Source organism: Schistocerca piceifrons, chromosome X (genome assembly GCF_021461385.2).
Source record: "Schistocerca piceifrons isolate TAMUIC-IGC-003096 chromosome X, iqSchPice1.1, whole genome shotgun sequence".
In the NCBI taxonomy this organism is placed as follows: Eukaryota; Metazoa; Arthropoda; class Insecta; order Orthoptera; family Acrididae; genus Schistocerca; species Schistocerca piceifrons.
Genome location: NC_060149.1, coordinates 57,234,175 through 57,257,468, shown reverse-complemented (window position 1 = coordinate 57,257,468; position 23,294 = coordinate 57,234,175).

The following is a 23,294-nucleotide window of genomic DNA, read 5'->3' as shown; positions in this document are numbered from 1 at the left end:
ACGCGTACTATTTACTACGTAATGTTATTCTTGGTGGCTTCATTCGTTCCCAATGTCCTCCCAACTGTTTCGGGATATTCCTTTCGGTTTCTCTCAGATTTGAAGGTACAGAATAACATTTATATTTTTTTCGTTTTGCCTTTACTCTCTTATGAATGTCACTAGACGGGGTGACGTAATGGCCATTGTTCTTGTATCGCGCGGGACGTTAGTTTAAGACCCCGTCTGGCCATTCAGATCTAGGTTTTAGATGATCACTTAAGGTAAACACTGGACGACTTCGAAAGGCACAGCCAATTTCATTCCCATTTATTCCTCAATCAGAGTTAATACTCCGTCTTACATTACCTCTTCGTACTTCCAATCTCTCCTTCTCCTCTTAATGTTACTAAAACGTTGGATTTAATGGCTTAAATCACAGTAAATGCCTTGAAATACCTTCTGAGATGCGTTTTAGGGTCTTTTTTGAAATTATACATCGTTGGGTGGATCGACTTCTACGGTTTGGAGTCATCTAGTGCTACCTCAGAGACGCTGCTATTGTCAGAGCTATAAACACTATCATTGCTTTTTATTCCAACAACATAATGCTCAACCCGAAAGATTATGGAGTATCTACGCCTTTTGTGTAGCACAGGTTTCCATCTGTAGTTTTGTAACTATTACTAGCGTGGCACCTCGGTTTATTAACTATGCAATAAGGAAACCCAAATGAGGGTGTTTGCCAATTTGTGAGGAGTTGGCATCTATACTGAAATAGAAAATATTTGATCCGAGATAGTGCGAAGGAAACGTGCATCAGGGTTTTTGCAACCTCTGAGGGGCTCTGATTCTCTGCATTTCCTGTGCAAGTATTTTGAAAGCCTTTAACTGACCTACAGAATATTCTGATGCAAATAGCTTCCTCGCAGACTAAGCTCTGGGGGGTACCGAACTGCGAAGGCTTTACGAAAGCCTAGTGGTGGTGTGGACGCATTAGCAGCGGCCAATTACTTCCACGTACTCGAGGGAGCAATGCTAGGGCGATACAGTGCTCAGGGAATCTGTGCTCCATTGTCGAGCTTCAATTAAAAAGAAGATAACAGTTTCTTTCGATGTGGTGATTTTAAATGTTTCTTTCTTCATTAGACATTTGGTTCTCGGAATTCAGTATATTGAGACAATTTGTTTCACGTAAATGGCCCGTCGGAACACGACCTGTCACCACGGTTTCTCACATTTTTCCTGTGTCGTAATGAAGTACGTCAATTAGCAATAAGCCACTTGAAAGTATAGAAGACTGATGGACACGACCGTTATCGATGGTGAAGAGGATGGATACAAAAGGTCCTTAATGTACAGAACGCTACAAACGATTTACTACAGACAGAAAAATTACGAAAAACCTAGGTAAGAATGTCAACAGCTAAACTCAGAGCGTGACGTCATCGTGTCGATTGACTGAAAGCTGTGGTCTCAGTATAGGAGTGGCACATAATGGACACTGTAGAGGTGCAGACAAAAATTCTGGCAGCAAAGAGAGCAGGAACGTGTAGAACCGACAAAGTAACGTACATTATATTCTAAACTTGCACTCTTCGACGCCCTACCTATAGTTCCAAATACTTAAATATCTGATTTTAGAACGTGTAATTATCAGTAATTTCTAACACATCTTTGGCTTCATATTATAGACATGTAACGAGCACCAATAAGAATGGACATGGAGTGTAGCTTGTGAGAGAAGAAATACGTATTTTACAAATATCTTTGCTCAGCGTCCAGTAAATCTGTTTGTAGCTACTTTCATAAAGAACTGGAACTGAATATGGAAATACGAGGGTCGTCCAATAAGTAATGCACCACATTTTCTTAAAAAGCCATTAATATACATAGACGAACTTCCTTGATCGTGCTCCACATTTAATGTTTCTTCTGTGCGCCGGTGAAATTTGGAACCTTTCAGACAGATTGTAAAGCCGTAGTACAGCGTCAAAATGGCGTCTACATACGGTTCAGGTTACAAGCAGCGTGCTGTTATTAAATTCTTGTGTGGGGAAAAAGAAACCGTGGTGAACATCCATAAAGGCTTGTGTGCAGTGTATGGTTCAAATGGCTCTGAGCACTATGGGACTTAACATCTCAGGTCATCAGTCCCCTAGAACTTAGAACTACTTAAACCTAACTAACCTACGGACTTCACACACATCCATGCCCGAGGCAGGATTCGAACCTGCGACCGTAGCGGTCGCGCGGTCCAGACTGTAGCGCCTAGAACCGCTCGGCCACCAGCGGGCGGCTACAGTGTAAGGCAATGCTGCAGTTGATAGGGGTACAGTTGGGTGATGGGTAAAGAAGGTTACGGCCTCAGGAAATGTAGAAACAGAGCTCCATGATCAGCCACTGTCGTGACGCCCTGCCACAGCCAGTGCTCCAGACATTCTGAATGGTGTGGGTGTCATTATTCGTGCCTTCCGGCGCGTCACAACTCGATAATTGGCTCCACAGCACTCGGTCAGCATTGGAAGTGTGTCTGCAATGATCGGGACTCTCGGATATTCAAAGAAGTGCTCACGATGGGTACCACAAATGCTCACACTGGACCGCAAGGTTCAAAGAAAGGCCGTTTCATCTGAATTGTTGGAGAGTTTTGAGACCCTCGGCTAGGTCTTTCTGTCACGGATCGTTACAGGTGACGAAAGCTGGGTGCACCTCTTTGTGCCGGAATCAAGAAGACATTAAATGGAGTGGCATCATTCTCATTCACAACAAAACAAGAAATTCGAGACTACCCATTCTGTCGGAAAAGTCATGGTGACTGTCTTCTGGGATTGTGATGGTGTTATTCTCATGGATTTGATGCCAAGAGGGTCAACCATCAATTCAGAACCATACGTGAATACTCTGAATAAACTCAAGAACCGTTTCCGACGTGTTCCATCTGACAAGAATCCAGCATAAATCTTGCTCCAACATAATAATGCACGCCCACACAATAGTCTGAGAACCCGGGAACACATCGCCAGATTGGGTTGGAAATCGCTGCCTCGTCCATCAAACAGTCCAGACCTGTGCTTACACAGTATTAGAGAGATACAGTGCCCAGAACACAAACTTACTTAAATTTATTTTAGACAACATTTTAACACCTACTGCAGTCTCAACCTTTACAACGGATCTCTAATTTGCGATAATTTCTTTCTTAACAGAATTATTTTTGTTGTCTCGACTTATGATATGAGAAACATTAAGCGGTGTTGATAGCTAACCCTATGTTCCGTATACTTCATAGGGTATGTTCCAAAGTTGCAGAGTCACATAATGGAAACCTAATAGATCGGGAGTGTTCTCTCAAAAGTCGTTGGTAAGATATGTTGCGTTTTGTAGTAACTGCCGTTTAATATGGCAATAAATAATATAGTGCCTATCCTGGGCCGGCCGTGGTGGCCGAGCGGTTAAAGGCGCTACAGTCTGGAACCGCACGACCGCTACGGTCGCAGGTTCAAATCCTGCATCGGGCATGGATGTGTGTGATGTCCTTAGGTTAGTTAGGTTTAAGTAGTTCTAAGCTCTAGGGGACTTACGACCACAGCAGTTGAGTCCCATAGTGCTCAGAGCCATTTGAACCGTTTGAACCAGCCTATCCTGGCTGCGAGCTTGCTGGGACCGACTTCTTAAATAGACTTAACATCTCAGGTCATCAGTCCCCTATAACTTAGAACTACTTAAACCTGACTAACCTACGGACACCACACACATCCATGGCCGAGGCAGGATTCGAACGTGCGACCGTAGCAGTCTTGCGGTTCCGGACTGAAGCACCTAGAACCGCTCAGCCACAGCGGCCGGCTTTAGCAGGTAAGTTCCAGTGGAAGAGCTTAGCCATTTCCGTTTATATTACTTCTGAACTAAAGCAGACCTATGATAATGATGTACGCCAAAGCAATTCATTGCTTTGGCCTACATCGGTATCACAGATAAAGGCGAGACTCAATACGTCTCAGAAATATAAACTATATATGATTAATGCAGACCTATAATCAGAAAGATGTCCTTAGATAGCAATTGGGCAGTATTGGAACCTATATAACAATATTCTGTATAAAGATATTAATTTAGGCTGCATTGTTAACGAATCATGTTAATGCAATAGTAAAAGTGACTGAGTAATATTAGCACACCTCGATGTGCAGTTAAGGCATTCTTTTTCATATATATTCATCCTTTCTATAAATATAATTCTGTATATCTGAAGTTATGACTGTGTTAGCACTAATTATCCTAATTTAGTGATTAGACAGAAACTGTTGCATGTTCATTTTTGCAGAAGTTATCATGGATGATCCAAACTGCGAAAAATATTAAACATTTATTTTATTATTTCATGAATAAGAATTAAAATAAATGTGTCATATTTAATTCTAAAACCATCAGCACATTAGCGAGCATGTTATGCTGTTTTACTTATATAAATTGGTCTATTGCTACGGGAGCTGGGAATTTCTTGTAATTAAGAGTTATTAGCGTCCCTAATGAGCGTAGCGCCTGGAAGGGGACCAGATAAGAGTTGCGACCAATGGCTAGCGTTCACGCTGTGACGTTGTGGGTGAACATAGTATAGTGGGAGTTGCGTTTGGGACGCAATGGACAGACGAGCCTCTTTTTAGATACAGTAACCGTCTGAAATTGACGTGCCATCGATGAGACCTCGCGATGTTAAATTGTGATCTTCCTCCCTTCGTGGCGGTAAGGAAAATACTAGCATCTAAAAATGTGCAAATGTGTGTGAATTCATAAGGGACCAAACTGCTTAGGTCACCGGTCCCTAGACTTACACACTACTGAAGCTAACTTATACTAAGAACAACACACGCATCCATGCCCGAGGGAGGATTCGAGCCTTGGACGGGAGTGGCCGCGCAGCAATGACATGGCGCCTCTAACCGCGCGCCCACTCCGCGCCACTACTAGCATCTAAGTTGCGGTCCATTGAAATAGTTTTCTCAGCGGCGTACAGCGGCACACAGCTGCGGTCTTTAGAAACACAGCGAAAAAAGTTGACTTATGGACTTAGTAAAGTTTAGGTTCCTTGGTTATGAACCGAGAAGCAGTTCACGAATGAACTTTAATACTTTGGCTGCCGGACTTCAATCATCTAAGGTTATGCACCAGGCCGAGTTCTGTTTCAGGTGTGTATAATTGTTAGACACATGTCATGTGAACTTAATTTGTGCAATATCATACCTGCAAGGCCACGTGCGTGGGAATTATGCACAACCTTTAATAACGAATGAAGACTCCATTCAGCATTTCACACGAATAGCGTTCATTTTTTGAAAGAATAAAGCAAAACTAATATAAATGCGGAATATTTATTAACTCAGCAGGTTGGTTTATAAATTCATAGCATGTGTAACGACATATTTGAATTCATTAATAGGTTGTATGTTTTACATTACACGTGTGAATAATGAAAAAATGGTCCAACCGCATGAACTCTTCCTTCGGGCAACGCTTGCAGTTTGCGAGGACTTGCTTTGATTTCTTCATAGATTCAGTGCGTCCAAATTTGTGAGGGTATCGTCGCTAACATGATGTATGCCTGATTGTCTTGCTGCCAATTTTCTTGCAAGGGAAGGTTCTTTGAACTTGACATTACTGGTGTTCCTGGTGATCCTGGTACATCTTTCGGTTTCCCAGTGTATATGAAAGTCCAAATTTCTCTCGAAATTCAGTTACACGCACATTTTTGTCAATTACTTGCTCGTAGATAGCATGAGCACTGACAGTTGCCGTGTTTGTGAGGAGATAGAATGCAATCTTGCGGTACCGCATAACATTTCACCTTTCCGGCCTCGACCCCGGCCTCAACTCCATCACTTCACTGAAGGACATGTCATGATCTGCCGGTACAATCTTCTTTCTAGCATACACTTCCATGTGCCTCTTATAGCGTCCATGAATACGCAGTCTGCAAAGCTTGAGACCATACTTATGACGTTTCACCGGAATTTACTGGCGACCTATAGCCTTCCTCTAAGTGGCATCATAGTTTCATCAGTGCACATTTTCTCACAAGGACAATACTCTCCGTGAAATTTATCGTTTAGTAGATCAACTAATGGCGAAAGTTTGTTCAGTTTGCCGTTGTTTGAACCAGAAACGTCCGAAAAATATAGCATGCTCAAAATGGTCTCAAACCTGTTGCGGGGCAAAGCTTTACTTACTTCATCTTTGTACAAAATATTCCTTGACCAATATTTCTGGAGCGTAGGTTTTCCACCCAAACCAATCCGCAGAACGAATAAAAAAAAAAAAAAAAAAAGAACGCAGGCTTCCTTCCTTGTTAGGGTCTGCTGTGTTCTGTACATTTTTCGTTGGCAATGCTGTCAATAACTATATGCTCGGCATAATGATTCGAGACGAATCGTTATGCCGATCATTTCCAAAACTTGCTCTTCAAAAAACAATCGGTATAAATCCAGTTCATCACATCTTCCATTCATTTTCGTCTTCACATGATCAGCAACTCCCTCATTACAGGTTGTGGTAAAATCGTTCATATTGTCAGTTACATCATGCCAAGTAACTCTTGAGACGTCTCTTTGAGGCACAGTTGCTCATTACCCAGCAGTTGTTCTTAATCTTTTTCTCGGTCCACCTGCATCAGAATCGTCGGAATCACGATCGGAACTCTCAGGAGAGTATTCAGGATCATCGCCGTCAGCTATTTCACAAAGCAAACTGAGCTCACTCTCACTGAATTCGCTTTCCTTATCCAACCAACCAACAGCTGACTTCGTGATGGACACTGTCACAAACGTACAACAAAACATGCTCAAATCTTCAAGGAAACACGACTTTAAACACAAATAACCTCCAGCAACGAGCCACGCGTAACAGCTGACTGCAGGGCAAACTACAAGTTGCATTGTCACACTGTCCGTCAACGAAATTCGGAACCAAAGGCGCCAGACCCACTACATATTTGTTTGAAATCATTGCAGCTGTTTATTCGATTTATACACACCGTCTGGAAAGTGTGTTTCAATTTGATGCACACGGCCTGCCAGGGAAGTTACCTTGTGTGTCAATTTGTTACACACGGAGGCCAAAGTGTTAAGAGCTGTAGTAACGTACACTATGTGATCAAAAGTATCTGTACACCCCCAAGAATGTATATTTTTCATATTAGGTGCATTGTGCTGCCACTTACTGCCAGGTACTCCATATCAGCGACCTCAGTAGTCATTAGCGTGAGAGAACAGAATGGAGCGCTCCACGGAACTCTCGGACTTCGAATGTGGTCCGTGATTGGGTGTCACTTGTGTCATGCGTCTGTACGCGAGATTTCCACACTCCTAAACATCCCTGAGTCCACTGTTTCCAATGTGATAGTGAAGTGGAAATGTGAAGGGACACGTAGCACAAAAGCGTACAGGCCGACCTCGTCTGTTGACTGACAGAGACCGCCGACAGATGAAGAGGGTCGTAATGGGTAATAGGCAGACATCTATCCAGACCATCACACAGGAATTCCAAACTGCATCAGGATCCACTGCAAGTATTATGACAGTTAGGCGGGAGGTCAGAAAACTTGGATTTCAAGGTCGAGCGGCTGCTCATAAGCCACACATCACGCCGGTAAATGCCAAACGACGCCTGCCTTGGTGTTACGAGCAAAATCTTTGGACGATTGAACAGTGGTATAACGTTGTGTGGAGTGACGAATCACGGTACACAATGTGTCGGTCCGATGGCAGGATGTGGGTATGGCGAATACCCGTCATTTGCCAGCGTGTGTAGCGCCAACAGTAAAATTCGGAGGCGGTGGTGTTATAGTGCGGTCGTGTTTTTCACAGAGGGGCCTTGCACCCCTTGCTGTTTTGCGTGGCACTATCACAGCAAAGCACTGTTGAAGAGCAACTCGGGGATGGCGACTGCACCTTTCAACACAATCGAGCCTGTGGCGGAGTGGTTACACGACAATAACATCCCTGTAATGGACTGACCTGCACAGGGTCCTGAACTGAATCCTATAGAACACGTTTGGGATGTTTTGTAACGCCGACTTCGTGCCAGGCCTCACCAACTGACATCGATATCTCTCGAAAGTGCAGCACTTCGTGAATAATGGACTGTCATTCCCCAAGAAACCTTCCAACACCTGATTGAACGTATGCTTGCAAGAGTGGAAGCTGTCATATAGGCTAAGGGTGGCCCAACACCATATTGAATTCCAGCATTACCAATGGAGGACGCCACGAATTTGTAAGTAATTTTCAGCCAGGTGTCTGGATATTTTCGATCACATAGTGTAGTATTTGCACCCTCGGTTATTGGTTGTAATTACCAACTGCAGCACTCAGTTATTTATTTGTGACCGAGTATGAATCTGACATTAACGAAAAATTCTAGCTTAAACTTAATCCCTGGTTGTCACGTAATTGTTATTCAAAATGATTCCAACTATAATTTATAATTTTTGTGACATTATATTCTGCAGTGAACTTTCCGAATTATATGTTGTACTGCAATTACTTCGCACCGATGTTTGATCATATCTCACATGAAAGACAGACGGATCAAAGAATTATGATAATCAGTCATGTATTCAGTATCCTCAAACTACTGAGAGAGCAGTAGTTTAAAAGGGGTGTAAGGCTGTAATAGCCTATCGATCCGTCTGTCTGAAAATTGTAGGAATATGAAGACAAAAGTAAAGTCCTTGAACAGATCCAATCCTTCCATTTAATCTCTAGTGAATCCATTTTGTGTTAAAACTGAACTCGGTAGACAAAAAATATTAAATTCCATATTTAACGATATTCACACATAAGGACACATGGTGGCACTGTTTGACAACCGCACAGATTGACAAATGAGACACACGGTCAAGTTACATTAATCCGACCACCGCCTATGTTAGACATCAAGATGCAATAACCTCTCGCAGACGGCAGGTGGCAGCACTAGTAATGGAGGGTATATACAGCGTGTCATGCTGACGCGAAAAACCGTACAGTCGTTGTCGTAATGCGGAAAAGGAGCGATATATCTGACATACAAAAGGGCCAAGAGTGGAAGCATTCCCGAAACTGCTAAGTTTGCGAAAGGTTTGCGTGCCGCTGTGGTTAAAGTATGCCATGCAGGCAAAAATGGCGCCATCCGTAACCGGCGCCGAGGCAGTTATGGTGCAGCACGTGCCATAGATGACAGGGGCGAACGACGTCTATGGAGATGTGTACGAGCAAATAGACCTGCATCCGCTAAGCAGCTGACCGCCAAGATGAAACAAGGGGCTACCGACAGTGCCTCAACGACCATTCAACGAGAGTTGCTGCGTACGAGCCTCCATAGCAGGCGCTTGGTTCATGCACCTATGCTGGCTACCGTTCATCGGCGACGAAGGCTGGAATTGCACGTCAGTACTACAGCTAGACGTCCACCGAGTGGCGACAGGTGGTCTTTTCAGATGAACCACACGTTTTGTGCTCCATAGGATTGATGGCTGTTCGCGTGTATGGCTTGAAACGCCATAAAGCCAAGCGTCTAGGCCGGAGGAGGGAGCGTTACGTGCAACTTGTTTCTCCTGGGCACGATGGCATTTACCAGCTGTACAATACAACGTGTCATACAGCTCGCAGTGAACGTGCGTGGTTCGAAGAGCATCATGATGAGTTTTCCGTGCTTTCCTGTCCATCAGACACCCCGGATTTAAGCCAAGTTCAGGATCTGTGGGACCACGTTAGTCGGGCTGTACGCGCCATGGATCCTCAGCTGAGAAACGTAGCCCAAATGGCCACGGCACTGGAGTCGCCATGGCTTTCGGTACCTTTCAAAACATCACTGAATCTCGTCCCGCACGTCTCGCATCGATCAGCGCTGCAAAATCTGGTTATTCAGGCTTCTGATAGACGTTCACATTAATGTGACTGGACAGTGTATATTGATGTAAGCACCACCGGTATTGAAAAACAATGAAGGCTAATTACAACGAAAAAGGCAACGGAAACTAACGGAAATTTTATTAGATTAGTAACTGAATAAACTGCTGAATTACCCCTTTTCCCAGCACACATTTATCGAAAATCTCTTCCACAGTGTACAGCCTTTCGTGACTGGAAAATTGCGCAGATCACTCCTGTTTAAAAATGGTAAGAGATATGCACAGACTTTCAGATTAATATTGATGATCTCCATCTATTGCAGAATGGTACAGCACACACAAAGATCGAGCATTATAACGTTCCTGGAGGATGCGGGCTTTCATATTAAATGATGTGGTGTGGTGGCCCTGAACTACGTACCCTCCGACTCAGAGTTGAAATATTAAAAGTTCTTGCTAGTTTCGTTGTCTGAGATACGTAGGTGCCGCATTACAAGCCTAATACTGCTGAGTCTACAGTATACAATATGAATAGACACATGAATCGAATGGTCGAAGGTCCTTATCACTCGGCAATTGCGAATTTTGAACGTAACATAAACATTTATAAATGAAAGATTGCAATTAAATAAATTCCGCAGGTACTATTTTAACAACTTTAAATTATGAGTGTGTTACCAGAAGTACCTTTAAGAATGCCCTTCATTACTGTAAAACACTTATAGGTGTCGATGGTCCAGCAATTAAATAAAATATAATTTGAATTACAGGGAAACAATAGATTCCTACTTCACGTAATTAGTTATGAACAACAACATAGCTCGCGAGATATTCACTACTAAACGTATACTACGTCTTCACTGCAGAAGCCACGGAAATCTCACAAGTGCACAAGTCGGCACTACGAAATATTTATATCTCCCGCGACCACGTGCAAACTGGTCCACTCTTCAAGTCTGTCCCGCATCCGTGCGTCCGTCACGCCGTACTCCCCTGTCCTCTCTCGAAACGATGCTCCTCCCCCACTTCCATACAGTCCCTCCACGTGTCCTTTTTGGAACGATGGCTGTGATTGGCTAGAGCGCTCCCGCCCTGTCTCCAAGCCAACGCACATTCACAAACATAATGAAACACATTCGAAATACTGAATTTACATTTAAATAACTTGACATTAAATAAATATTCCTACGGCTGGACCACAAACACGTTCTAACACACATTATTAAATACATAAACAAATTAAATAAACATATATCAAAGGAACAGAACAGAAGTAAGCCAGTAGCCTAATGTCTCTGTGCTTTCTAAACACAGTAAATAATTGACCAATTTCTTCATGAATAGTGTATATCGGATATAAACAAAGACATAGGTGAATAAATATATTTATAAGCATGCTGCCACCGTTTTTTCGTGTAACCTCGGAGTGCTTATGGCCTGACGTGATCGATAGTAATCGGCCACTTTGGCCTCCAATATCACATGTACTATTCAAGTTACATGCCTGTACTTTATACCAATTTAGGTTTATACAAATAGCTTTCTAAAGACACATCGATCGACAAAATCGGATGAACCGTTTAGATTTTGGAAATCCGTTGCTGGGTGTTACTTCTATAATTTATCATCAGATACTAGACTTTAAACTAATAAAGATACTGAAAATCTGATTACACCATCAGAATCGTCGTGCAAATAAAGGTAATGTACATGTTTCTTTTTGAGGTACCATGATTCATCTGGCTACTATCAATTTCTATAAGATCTGTAAAATGTCTGCCATTAAGGTTTCACAAATTCCGCCATCCTTGGCACTCCTGGCATGTCTCCATGGACACAGCGTCAACATGGAATTCCCTCCAGCCGTTGTGCGGTTGCAAACGAGCCACGGCTTGCCGAGCGGCCTGAGCGGTGTCCGCCAACTCTGAACTTAAAATCTTTCCAGGGCGCCACAGCTAGCCCATTACCTCACAAGGAACACAAGCTTTTCTCAGAGAATTCATATGGGTTCAAGTGAAAGCACTCGTGTGAAAAACATCTTGTTTCATTCATACACACTAACTTAGAAGTAGTGGATGCAGCCCAATGCGTGGATTCTATCGTCCTAGTCATTCGGTGCTGTATCAAATAGTCAAGTACTAACCAAGATATAAACATACGGAGGATTCACATATGTCAATGGACCGACAAAATTCTGAATTACACAACCAGTACGTTTTACTGGACTACTAATGTTCAACATAAAGGAAAATAACATCTGATGTGCCCCTAGGGGGCGTAATGGTAACTCTAACGTTCTTAGTATATAGTGAAGGTAACGGAATCTCAACACGATGAAGGAGCTGTGCAATGTACACGAAAGTTGCTAGGCCGGTTTCCACATCTGAAAAATGATGTCTATTCAAATTTCGTGCCAGCTGCGCAGAGTGGCGCTAGTAGCACCATTACGAGGATGTAAATCAGGTTTGCTTTAAATACTCGCTATAACGATCGTAAACGGTAGTCACATTTGAGATAGGACGAGGTGAGTTGCTATTAGGCAAGAATGCTTTTAAGGCGACAAAGGTGCCATTATCAACGCCTCACTAGGTTTGCACGAGGTCGTGTGATACGGCTACGAGAAGCTGGATGTTCCTTCTGCGATACTGCAGAAAGAGTTGGCACGAATGTAGCCACTGTGCATGATTGCTGGCAGAGCTGGTCACGAGAACGCACGGTCGCAAGAAGACCAGGCTCCGGACGGAGACGGCCACGTGTCGCTGTCGAGTGGGAACCATCGTGTTCGGTGTATGGCTCTGGCTTATCGTATTGCATCCACAGCAGAAATTTGAGCAGCAGTTGGCACCACAGTGATATAACAAACTGTTACAAATCGATTATTCCAAAGCCTGCTCCGAGACAGACGCCCTGTAGCGTGCATTCCATTGACCCTAAACTAGCGCCATTTGCGACTTCGGTGCTGTCAAACGAGCGCTCGTTGGAGGGCAGGGTGGATGTCTTGCGTCTTTTCTGATGAAATCTGGTTCTGCCTCGACGCGAGCCGTGGACGTGTGGGTTAGAAAGACGTGAACTGAGGGCCTGCAACGAACCGGTTTGCGTGCTAGACATATTGAACCTACACTTGTAGTTACGGTCTGGGGTGAGATTTTATATAACAGCAGGAGCATTCTCGTGAGTATCCCACACACTCTAACTGCAAATTTGTGCGTTAATCTAGTGATTCGATCTGTTGTGCTGCCATTCATGATTAACATTCCAGGGAGTGTTTTGCAAGTGGATACAGCTCGCCCACATACCACTGTTTTAACCCAACATACTGTACGGAGTGTCGAAATATTGCCATGGGCCACTCCATAACCAGATCTGTCATCAATCAAGCACATATGGGACACATATGGTCACATATGCGAAGATCTCACATCATCCACAAACAGCTTTAACCGTCCCTATATTGACCGACCAAGTGAAACAGGCATGGAACTCCATCCTACAGACTGATATCGAGCAGCTGTACAACACAATGCCTGCACGTTTGCATGCTTGCATTAAACATTCTGGCTGTTACACCAGTCATCAATGTCCAGCCCAGCATTTCATATTTGCAAGGGCTTATCTCGCGCTTATATTGATCCATGATTTTGCAATGTTAATCACCTGCCACCACGGCACAGCGCGTCCCCTGGTTGCGGATAGGGGATACGGCCTTCAGATATGAAGGGTAGTTGCGAATACAAAAAATAAGCAGACGCGGACAGCCGGTGGGAAGTAGGCGATGGCGTGATGAACCATCCCTGTTTCTTCTTCTCTTACTATCAAATCTATTCATCAAGAATCAGCAACATTAATGGAAATGGGTCCCTTTGAAATAAAATATTCCGGAGGTAAACTAGGTTCCCATTCGGATCTCCGGGCGCAACCTACTTCGAAGAGATTCAGGCCGAAAGAAACTTTCAGGTTGGGAACATGGAACGTTAAAAGTTTGAACTGGCAAGGAACATTCCAGAAATTATTAGACGAATTAGATAGATACGATGTAGACATTACAGCTATTCAAGAAACTCGGTGGCAGGGGGAGGGTAGCATAAAGAGGAGTAACTATACATTTTTCTATGCAGGTGCGGAAGCTCACAGTTTCGGAACAGGTCTCGCAGTACAGAGAAAAGTGCTTCAGGCAATCAGAGATATTAGGTTCATTAGTGACCGACTATCAGTTATAGTGTTGTCCGGCAGGGGGAATAGACTAGTAGTAATTAATGTACACGCACCAACTGAGGACACTGAAAAGGTTGTCAAAGACGGCTTTTATGAAGAACTAGATCAACTGTGGGACGAGTTCTCCTCGTATGATACAAAATTAATCATAGGTGATTTTAATGCGAAGATAGGGAAGGGAAAGATAGTTTGCATAACATTTCGAATGATAATGGCATAGATATTTCATATACACACGAAGATGAAGACGAGGATGTAAATAAACAGTGGATCACTGTGAGGAATAATATCAAAGATGCAGCGAAAGTCACAATAGGTACAATTAAGAAGAACAGGATGAGACCATGGTTTGATGAGGAATGCAAGAAATTGGTAGAGGAAAGGAGAAAAGCGCAGTTAGATTGGGATAGAATGGGAGACAGAAAACGAGAGGAGTTCTTGAACTTGAGAAGGGAAGTTGGTCGTAGGATACGGGCAAAGAAGAGGGATTATTTGAACAATCAAATTACAAAAATGGAAACAAACAGTAAAACAAAAAACATTAGGGAGCTTTACCCAGACATAAATGGGTATAGGAAGGGCTTCAAGGCTAGGACAAATGCAATTCGAGGGGATGCTCGGGGAATAGTGACAGACCCTAATGCTATATTAAGTAAATGGAGGGCGTATTTTGAGCATCTATTAAATGTACACCAGGAAGCAGGAAATGAGCAGGCGTACGAAATACATACAGCAGAACCCCAGGTACCTGAGCCAACGTTAAAGGAAGTAGGAGATGCAATCAACAAATTGAAAAACCATAGAGCACCAGGATCAGATTGCATAACTGCAGAATTAGTTAAAAATGGGGGACAGAAATTAGTGGAAGTAGTTCACAAAGTGATAACTAAAGTATGTAACTCAGAGATGATACCTGAAGAGTGGCAGGAGTCGATTCTGATCCCAATTTTTAAGAAAGGTGACAAAATGGATTGTAGTAATTATAGAGGGATTTCGCTATTACCAGTATGTTTCAAAATTTTCTCGAATATCCTGCTAAGCAGGCTTACACCATATGCAGATGGAATTGTGGGGGATTACCAAGCTGGCTTTCGGAGGAACAGATCAACTATAGACCAAATATTCACCCTGCGTCAGATTTAGGAAAAGAAGGGAATACAATAAACCAGTTCATAATCTTTTCATAGATTTTACAAAAGCATATGATTCAGTATTGCAGTCAAAATTGTACAGAATTCTTTTGGAACTTGGAATACCAAAGAAGTATGTTAGACTTATAGAAGCGAGTTTGATAAACACAAAATGTAGAGTACGCGTGGGGAAATTGCAGTCAGAAGGATTTGTAATAAAGAACGGACTTAAGCAGGGAGATGCCCTGTCTCCGCTACTTTTTAATTTAGTCCTAGAATATACTGTACGAATGGCAGCAGATAATTCAGAGGGTGTGGAGTTAAATGGAAATATTAAGATGTTAGGGTATGCAGATGATCTAAACATCATTAGCAATAGGAAAGAATCGGTAACAGCAACTGCGAATGCGTTAATCAAGGCTAGTGAAGATTTAGGTCTAAGGATAAGTGAAGACAAAACTAAATACCTGGTTACTACTAGAATGCCAACAGCAGTAGATCAGGAGACACGCAGTACACATTTAAGTATCTAGGCGTGGACATCACTTCGAGAAATGAGATTGAATCCGAACTGAAGAAGAGATTACGGGCGGGAAATGCGTGCTACTTCTCACTGAATAGATTACTTTCATCACGGATATTGTCTAGGAATTTAAAGATTAGGATATACAAAACTATTATTCTGCCAGTTATGCTGTGTGGGTGTGAGACTTGGTCTCTCACTGTGCAAAATGAAAAGCCGTTTCGAGTATTTGAAAACAAAATTTTGAGGAAAATTTTCGGAGCAAAAAGGGATGACGTTAGCGGAGAGTGGCGAAAACTGCATAACGAAGAGGTTCACCAACCCTATTCAAGCCCTGACATAATCAGTATTATTAAATCACGTAGGCTGCGATGGGCGGGTCACGTAGCTCGAATGGATGAGGGCAGGGCAGCGCGCAGAGTACTGGTAGGGCACCTAGAGGGAAAACGTCCTGTGGGGAGACCGAGGCGTAGATGGGAGGACAATGTGAAGACTGATTTGAGGAGCCTAGGTATTGAAGGTGAACGGAAGGAAATAGCTCAGGACAGGGTCAGATGGCGAAAATACGTTGCTGCGGTAATGGACTCTCGAGTCCGGTACGACCAGTGAGTGAGTAAGTAAGTAAGACAAATGTATTCCAGAAATTTCATTACTCTCTATTAATTTCTTTTTGATGTTGTCATTTGTATGTGTATTAATGATTTGTCAGATAGTAAACTGAACTAACCAGCGATGCTGTTGTCTACAGGGGAATATTGTCATTGAACGATCGTAACGAAAAACAGAAATATCCTTACAAAATGTCCTCTTGCTGAAATGAATGTCACTTCTCTGTATGTATAGATAAATACAAGATAATACCTAAAATAAGAGATAGAAACCGGTCAGTATGGGATTTAGAGATTTGTAGGGAAAATTTTGATCACGTCCCTCTAATGTGTAATACTAAGAAGGAATGTGAAATGGAAAATCAGTATTAGGGAAAACGAATGGTAGATTTAGAGTTATTGGATGGGTTATCGTAATCCATCACTAAAGCAAATTTGCTTACAGTGTGATAATAAGACTAACTGTGTCGTATTGTTTTAGTGCTTGGCGTCCTTAACGCGTAACCATGACAACAGACATTAAACGACAAGGAATCCATGAGGAGCTGCGAGGATCGTAGCAGGGTTTTGCAGCCGGTATGAAGTTGTAACAGAAATTTCAGGCAACTTAAAAGTATATCCATCGACGAAATACTACTTCGCTCTCGTGAAATCCAGTTTAATCAGTTTGGAGAACATGTATTCGAGGAAGTCTGTGTGACTCTTCTGACGCCACCAGTGTATACCTCGTGTAGGGGTCATGAATGTGGGATAAAATAGATTAGGACGCATACAGAGTCATGCAGATGTTCATTTTCACTCGTTCAGTACGCGAATGGATTAGGACAGAAAGTCGCTAATATTGGCACCAAGTACACTCTGATATACACTGTAGAGTAACTTGAGGAGTATTTACTCAAATGTACATAGCAAGATGTAACACGACAGTAACAGATGAAGAACATGCTGACGTCGCCTGAACCTGGAGGCTATATTGACCCGTGTGACTCTTTCATGTGAAGTAATGTAAACATACATTATTCTTTAGTGATGGCCTGCACATTTTTGAGGCATACTTCGAGTTAATTTGGTTCTGGAATTCGAATCTTGTCTTAGCGGAGAATTACTGTTGATGCCACAACACAAAGTGTGTTCCTCAGAACGTGATATACATGTTGAATTACATTCAAACTAAGCACGACCATGAAGGCCACATTGTTGTACTGAATCCATTATCTCCCGGACAGTTAACTATGATCGAGTACAGCTTAATTTCAATGTACAAAATTCTCCTGTTTCCGTGGTAGGCACCAGTAAATGTTAAGAAAGTCTTAGTAATTTCCTATCGTGATATTACTACGTAGAGCAAAAGGAGTCAAATCTTCATGAAAAGTGTAGTACACTAGGAGCCTTGCAATCAAAGGCCACAGAAGCTTCACACTCATAATCCACACGTCACTGAAGCGCACTTCAACACTCATTACAAGATACAGACACAAATGGTGAAGAGGTGAAGGTTGATATCTTGACATATTGTTATAATATGGTATTGTCCATACACTCTAAAGGATAAGAGTTTGTTCCAGCAACGTGCGGTTTGTGGCGCTGCTTGCCTCTCGGAACACGATAGCCGCGGCCGCAGGCTGGCAGCGTGACTGCTTAATGCTGGCCACATTGCGGCTGCCAAAATGTCGCTTGTCTCCGTCTAAATGTCACGCTATATTGCCCGTGAAGCTGCCAAGTGCTGCGCGCCGACTCGGGATTCACATGTCTTCAGAAACAGTCGACAAGTTACTGGAACATGTAGGACTGCTTTTCTCGTCATAACAGAAAAATGCAACTCAGATACTCGAACCTGTCTCCGTTGTAAAAGAAAAAGAGCTCTCCTCCTTAATTGGTAATCAGTTAAGTAGTGCCCTAAAAATAAAGTATTGGGGAAGTGACTGTGCCGTAATTACGAGGTCGTGGTGGAAAGTAATACCTCCGAATTTTTTATGTGACAACTCTTACTAAAGATTTTGAAATAAAACGAACATTATTAACATTCTACATCTTTGTTATTCATGTCTACATAATTATAACCCTCTGCCACTACAGGGCTCCGAATCGTAGCGTGTAACATGGCGATGTGAAACGTAACTATATTTGAGCGAGAGATACAATGCGCTGCAATCGAGTTTCGAATTTGATGAGTTCGTCCACACGTGAGCACACTTTCCTTCAGCATGTCAGTGCCAGACGACACACGAGCGCTGCCACATTTACAACAGTCCGACGCCTTGGGTTCACTGCCATCGATCATCCTCCATACAGTACCGACTTGGCCCCATACATCTACATCTACATGAACACTCTACAAATCACATTTGAGTGCCTTCAGAGGGTTCATCGAACTACCTTCACAAAAATTCTCTGTTATTCCAATCTCGTACAGCGCGCAGAGAAAACAAACACATATATATATATTTCCGTGCGAGCTCTGATTTCCCTTATTTTATTATTATTACCGTTTCTCCCTATGTAGGTCGGCGTCAACAAAATATTTTCACTTTCCGAGGAGAAAGCTGGTGATTGAAATTTCGTCAGAAGATTCCGCTGCAACGAAGAAAGCCTTTGTTTTAATGATGTCCACCATAAATCCTATGTTATTTCAGTGACAGTCTCTCCCCTACTTCGCGATAATACAAAACGTGCTGCCCTTCTTAGAAACTTCTCGATATACTCCGTCAATCCCATCTGGTAAGGATCCCACACAACCCAGCAGTATTCTAAAGGAGAATGGACAAGAGTCGTGTAGGCAGTCTGTTTAGTAGATCTGTTTCGTTTTCTAAGTGTCCTGCCAATAAAACGCAGTCTTTCGTTTGCCTCCCCCACAACATTTTCTTCGTGTTCCTTCCAATTTAAGTTGTTCGGAAGTGTAATTTCTAGGCATTTCGTTGAATTTACGGTCTGTAGATTCGACTGTTTTATCGTGTAACCGAAATTTAACGGATTCCTTCTATCACTCATATGGATGACCTCACACTTTTCGTTATTTTAGGTCAGTTGCCAATTTTCGCACCATACAGATATCTTTTCTAAATTGTTTCACAATTTGTCTTGATCTTCAGATGACGTTATTAGTCGATAAGCGGCAGCATCATCTGCAAACAACATAAGACGGTTGCTCAGACAGTCTCCAAAACCGTTTATATAGCTAAGGAACAGCAAAGGCCCTATAACGCCATAAATCAATTTTACTCAATGACTTTTCGTCAATTACTAGGAACTGTGAGCTGACAGGAAATCACGAATCCAGTCACATAACTGAAACGATACTCTATAAGCACGGGATTTCATTGCAAGCCGCTTGTTTGGTACAGGGTCAAAAGCCTTATGGAAATCTAGAAATAAGGAATCAATTACAAATCAGTTGTGAATAGCATTCAACATTTCGTGTGAGTAAAGAGCTAGTTGAGTTTGACAAGAACGATGTTTTCTAAATTCGTGTTGACTGTGTGCCAATATACCGTTCTAAAATGGTTCAAATGGCCCATAGCACTATGTGACAACACAGTCCTGCTGCGCGGGATTAGCCGAGCGGTCTCAGGCGCTGCAGTCATGGACTATGTGGCTGGTCCCGGCGGAAGTTCGAGTCCTCCCTCGGACATGGGTGTGTGTGTTTGTCCTTAGGATAATTTAGGTTGAGTAGTGTATAAGCTTAGGGACTGATGACCTTAGCAGTTACGTCCCATAAGATTTCACACACGTTTGAACATTCATCAGTCCCCTAAACTTAGAACTACTTAAACCTAACTAACCTAAGCACATCACACACATCCATGCCCGAGGCAGGATTCGAACCTGCGACCGTAGTAGCCGCGTGGTTCCGGACTGAAGCTCCTAATACCGCTCGACTACCGCGGCCGGCAGTAGACCGTTGTCTTCGAGGTAATTCATAATGTTCGAACACAATACATGTTCCAAAATCCTGCTGCATATCGACGTTAATTGTATGGACCCTTAATTTAGTGGATTTCTCCTACTACCTTTCGTGAATATCTGTGCAACTTCCCAGTCTTCGGGTACGGATCTTTCGTCGAGCGAACGGTTGTATATGATTGTTAAGTATGGAGCCATTGTATCAGCATACTCTGAAAGGAACCTAAATGGTATACAGTATGGACCAGAAGACCTGCTTTTATTGCTGACTTCAGTTGCTTCACTACTCCGAGGATATCTACTTCTACGTTACTCATGTTGTCAGCTGTTCTTGATTCGAATTCTGGAATATTTACTTCGTCTTCTTTTGTGAAGGAATTTCGGAAGGCTGTGTTTAATAACCCTGCTTTAGCAGGACTGTAGTCGATAGTATTTCCAATCCTATCGCGCTGAGAAGCCATTGATTGTATCTTGCCACTTGCATACATAACACATGACCAGAACCTCTTTGGATTTCGTGCACGGTTTCGAGACAAAGTTCCGTTGAGGAAACTATTATAAGCAACTCGCACTGAAGCCCGTGCTAAATTTCGAGCTTCTGTAAATGATCGCCAACCTTGGAGATTTTGCGTCCGCTTAAATTTGGCATTTATTTTTCCTTTGTTTCTGCAAGAGTGTTCTGACCGGTTTGGTGTACCAAGGAGGATCAACGCCGGCGTTTGTTAATTTATTTGGTATAAATCTCTGAATTTGCGCCGATACTATTTCTTAGAATTCAAGCCACATCTGGTCTACACATATATTGTTAATCTGAAACGGGTGGAGATTATCTCTCAGGAACGTGTCAAGTGAATTTTTACCTGCTTTCCTGAACAGGTATTTTTTTCGTTTATTTTTGGTGGATTTGAGGGTTACAATATTCAATCTCCATGACAACCTGTATACGTTTTGATGGTTGTTATTAGCTCAGGGTTATTTGTTGCTAAGAGTTCAAGTGTGTTTTGACAACCGTTTACTATTCGTGTGAGATCATGCACTAACTGCTCGAAATCATTTTCAGAGAATGCATTTTGCACAATTTCGGATTTAAGCATGTATTTTCGCCATCATATCGAGGGTAAATTAAAGTCACCACCAACTATAACTTTATGAGTTGAGTACGTGTTTGTAATTAAACTCATCATTTTCATCTGTTTCCAGACCTTAAGAACACTTTTGAGGAGTTCACTTTCATAGTGCTGAAGCTGTGCAAGCAGAGGTGAGGTTGTGGCTGCGTCAACGTAGTCGAACATTCTACACTGGCGGTATCAACAAACTAGTCTCTCGTTAGTAGAAATGTGTTCGTAGCCAGGAAGACAATGTTGAGAAACAAATATGTAGACGTGAAGAGTAAAGATCTGGAATGTTAATAACGCTTACTTTATTTAAACAGGTTTTTAAAGTTTTCGCATAAAGTATTCGGAGTCATTACGTTTCAGCACACCCATGTGATTCTTGGAGAACGAAATGTTGCTCATTAAAGTGCAGGAAAGCACCCGATTGTGTTTGAATGTGGTGAGTATTAAATGGTTTATGGATTCAAACATTTCATAGACGATTTAAGATGAAGTGCTAAGCGCATACTTTTACCTTAATATCCTTTCATAGTCGGCTAGTGCGAAGGGCACTCAGTAAGTAATGTAACACATTTTATTCTGAAAGTAGGTTGGTTTTATTCAAGATTCCAACGCACAATATTATTCCCCACTCTTTTAGCTACAAAACCCTGCTTTTCAACTTGATCTCCGTTCAATGCGATGACCTTACTGGGAGGGCCAGTATGCCTGCATTGCACCACTCGGCTGGTCGACGTCGGAGCCATAGTTTTGCTGCATCAATAACCTCCCTATCACCCACGCACGGCTTCCCGCGGAGGGCGTCCTTTACTGGGCTATACGCTGCCTAAGTTTGAGCAGGATTTTATTCTACACGTCCATTTAGAAGACAACGTAAAACGCAAAGTTAGGAGATTATTTCAGCAAAGCGGCCAGTTTTGGGGAAGAGTCGAATGTGTCATTTTCAAGACAATCCCAACGACTGCGGCCATCTGAGACATCAACTGAGTGAATCTTGCGAAATGATTTGGGTCTGATTCCGTACGAAATTGTACCAGCTCAAGGCTTGAAGCCAAACGACCACGGATGGCGTCGCGAATTCGCTGACTGAGCCGTACAGCAGTTGGAAGCAGATCGTGATTTCAGTGGAAAGATCATCTTTCAGACGAGGCGCATTTTCTTCTTAGTGGCGTCGTCAGTACGCAAAATTGTCGTTAATGGAGCGAGAACAAGGACAATTGATCCGTGAGGTGCCATTGCGTTAAGAAAAACTCACTGTGTGGTGTGCTTTTTAACATGATAGCGTCTTTGGACTTATTCCTTTCGAGATGATGAGAGAAAAACCGTTATCGTCAATCGCAACCGTTACAGATCCATGTTACGCGAATTTATGTGGCCAGAACTTGGAGCTGTATGTATTAGAAACATGCGGTTCCAGCCGGATAGCGCTGTGTGCCACACAGCTGATCATACGCCCGATTTGCAGAGGGAGAAGTTTGGTTACCGGATCGTCTCAAGACGTGGATCCGTGAAATGGCCGCCACACACGTATAATTTAACACTCATGGAATTTTTTGTTTGGGGATGGATCAAAATCCATGTCTATGGACAAACTGATTAACTATTAGAGCCATCGTGTGTGTCAGTGTATTCAAAGCCGTGGTGGACATTTGAACGACATTTTGTACGGAACATAACTGCCATACCTAAGCTTCAAAATAAAGCACAGTTTACTTTGGCATGTTGAGTGGTTTATTTGCTTTTCAAATGTTAAAAAGTATCACTCATAGTGAAAGACCCTTTACGTTAAACTATAAACCGTAACGTCAAAACTAAATTTTTACAATACAGTACAACATCAAATCCAATGTAAACTGCAAAACATGCAGACAAACAGAAATATGAAAGATTTCTGTTTCAGTATACACAACTCAAACAACAATGAGAATGCTCACTCCG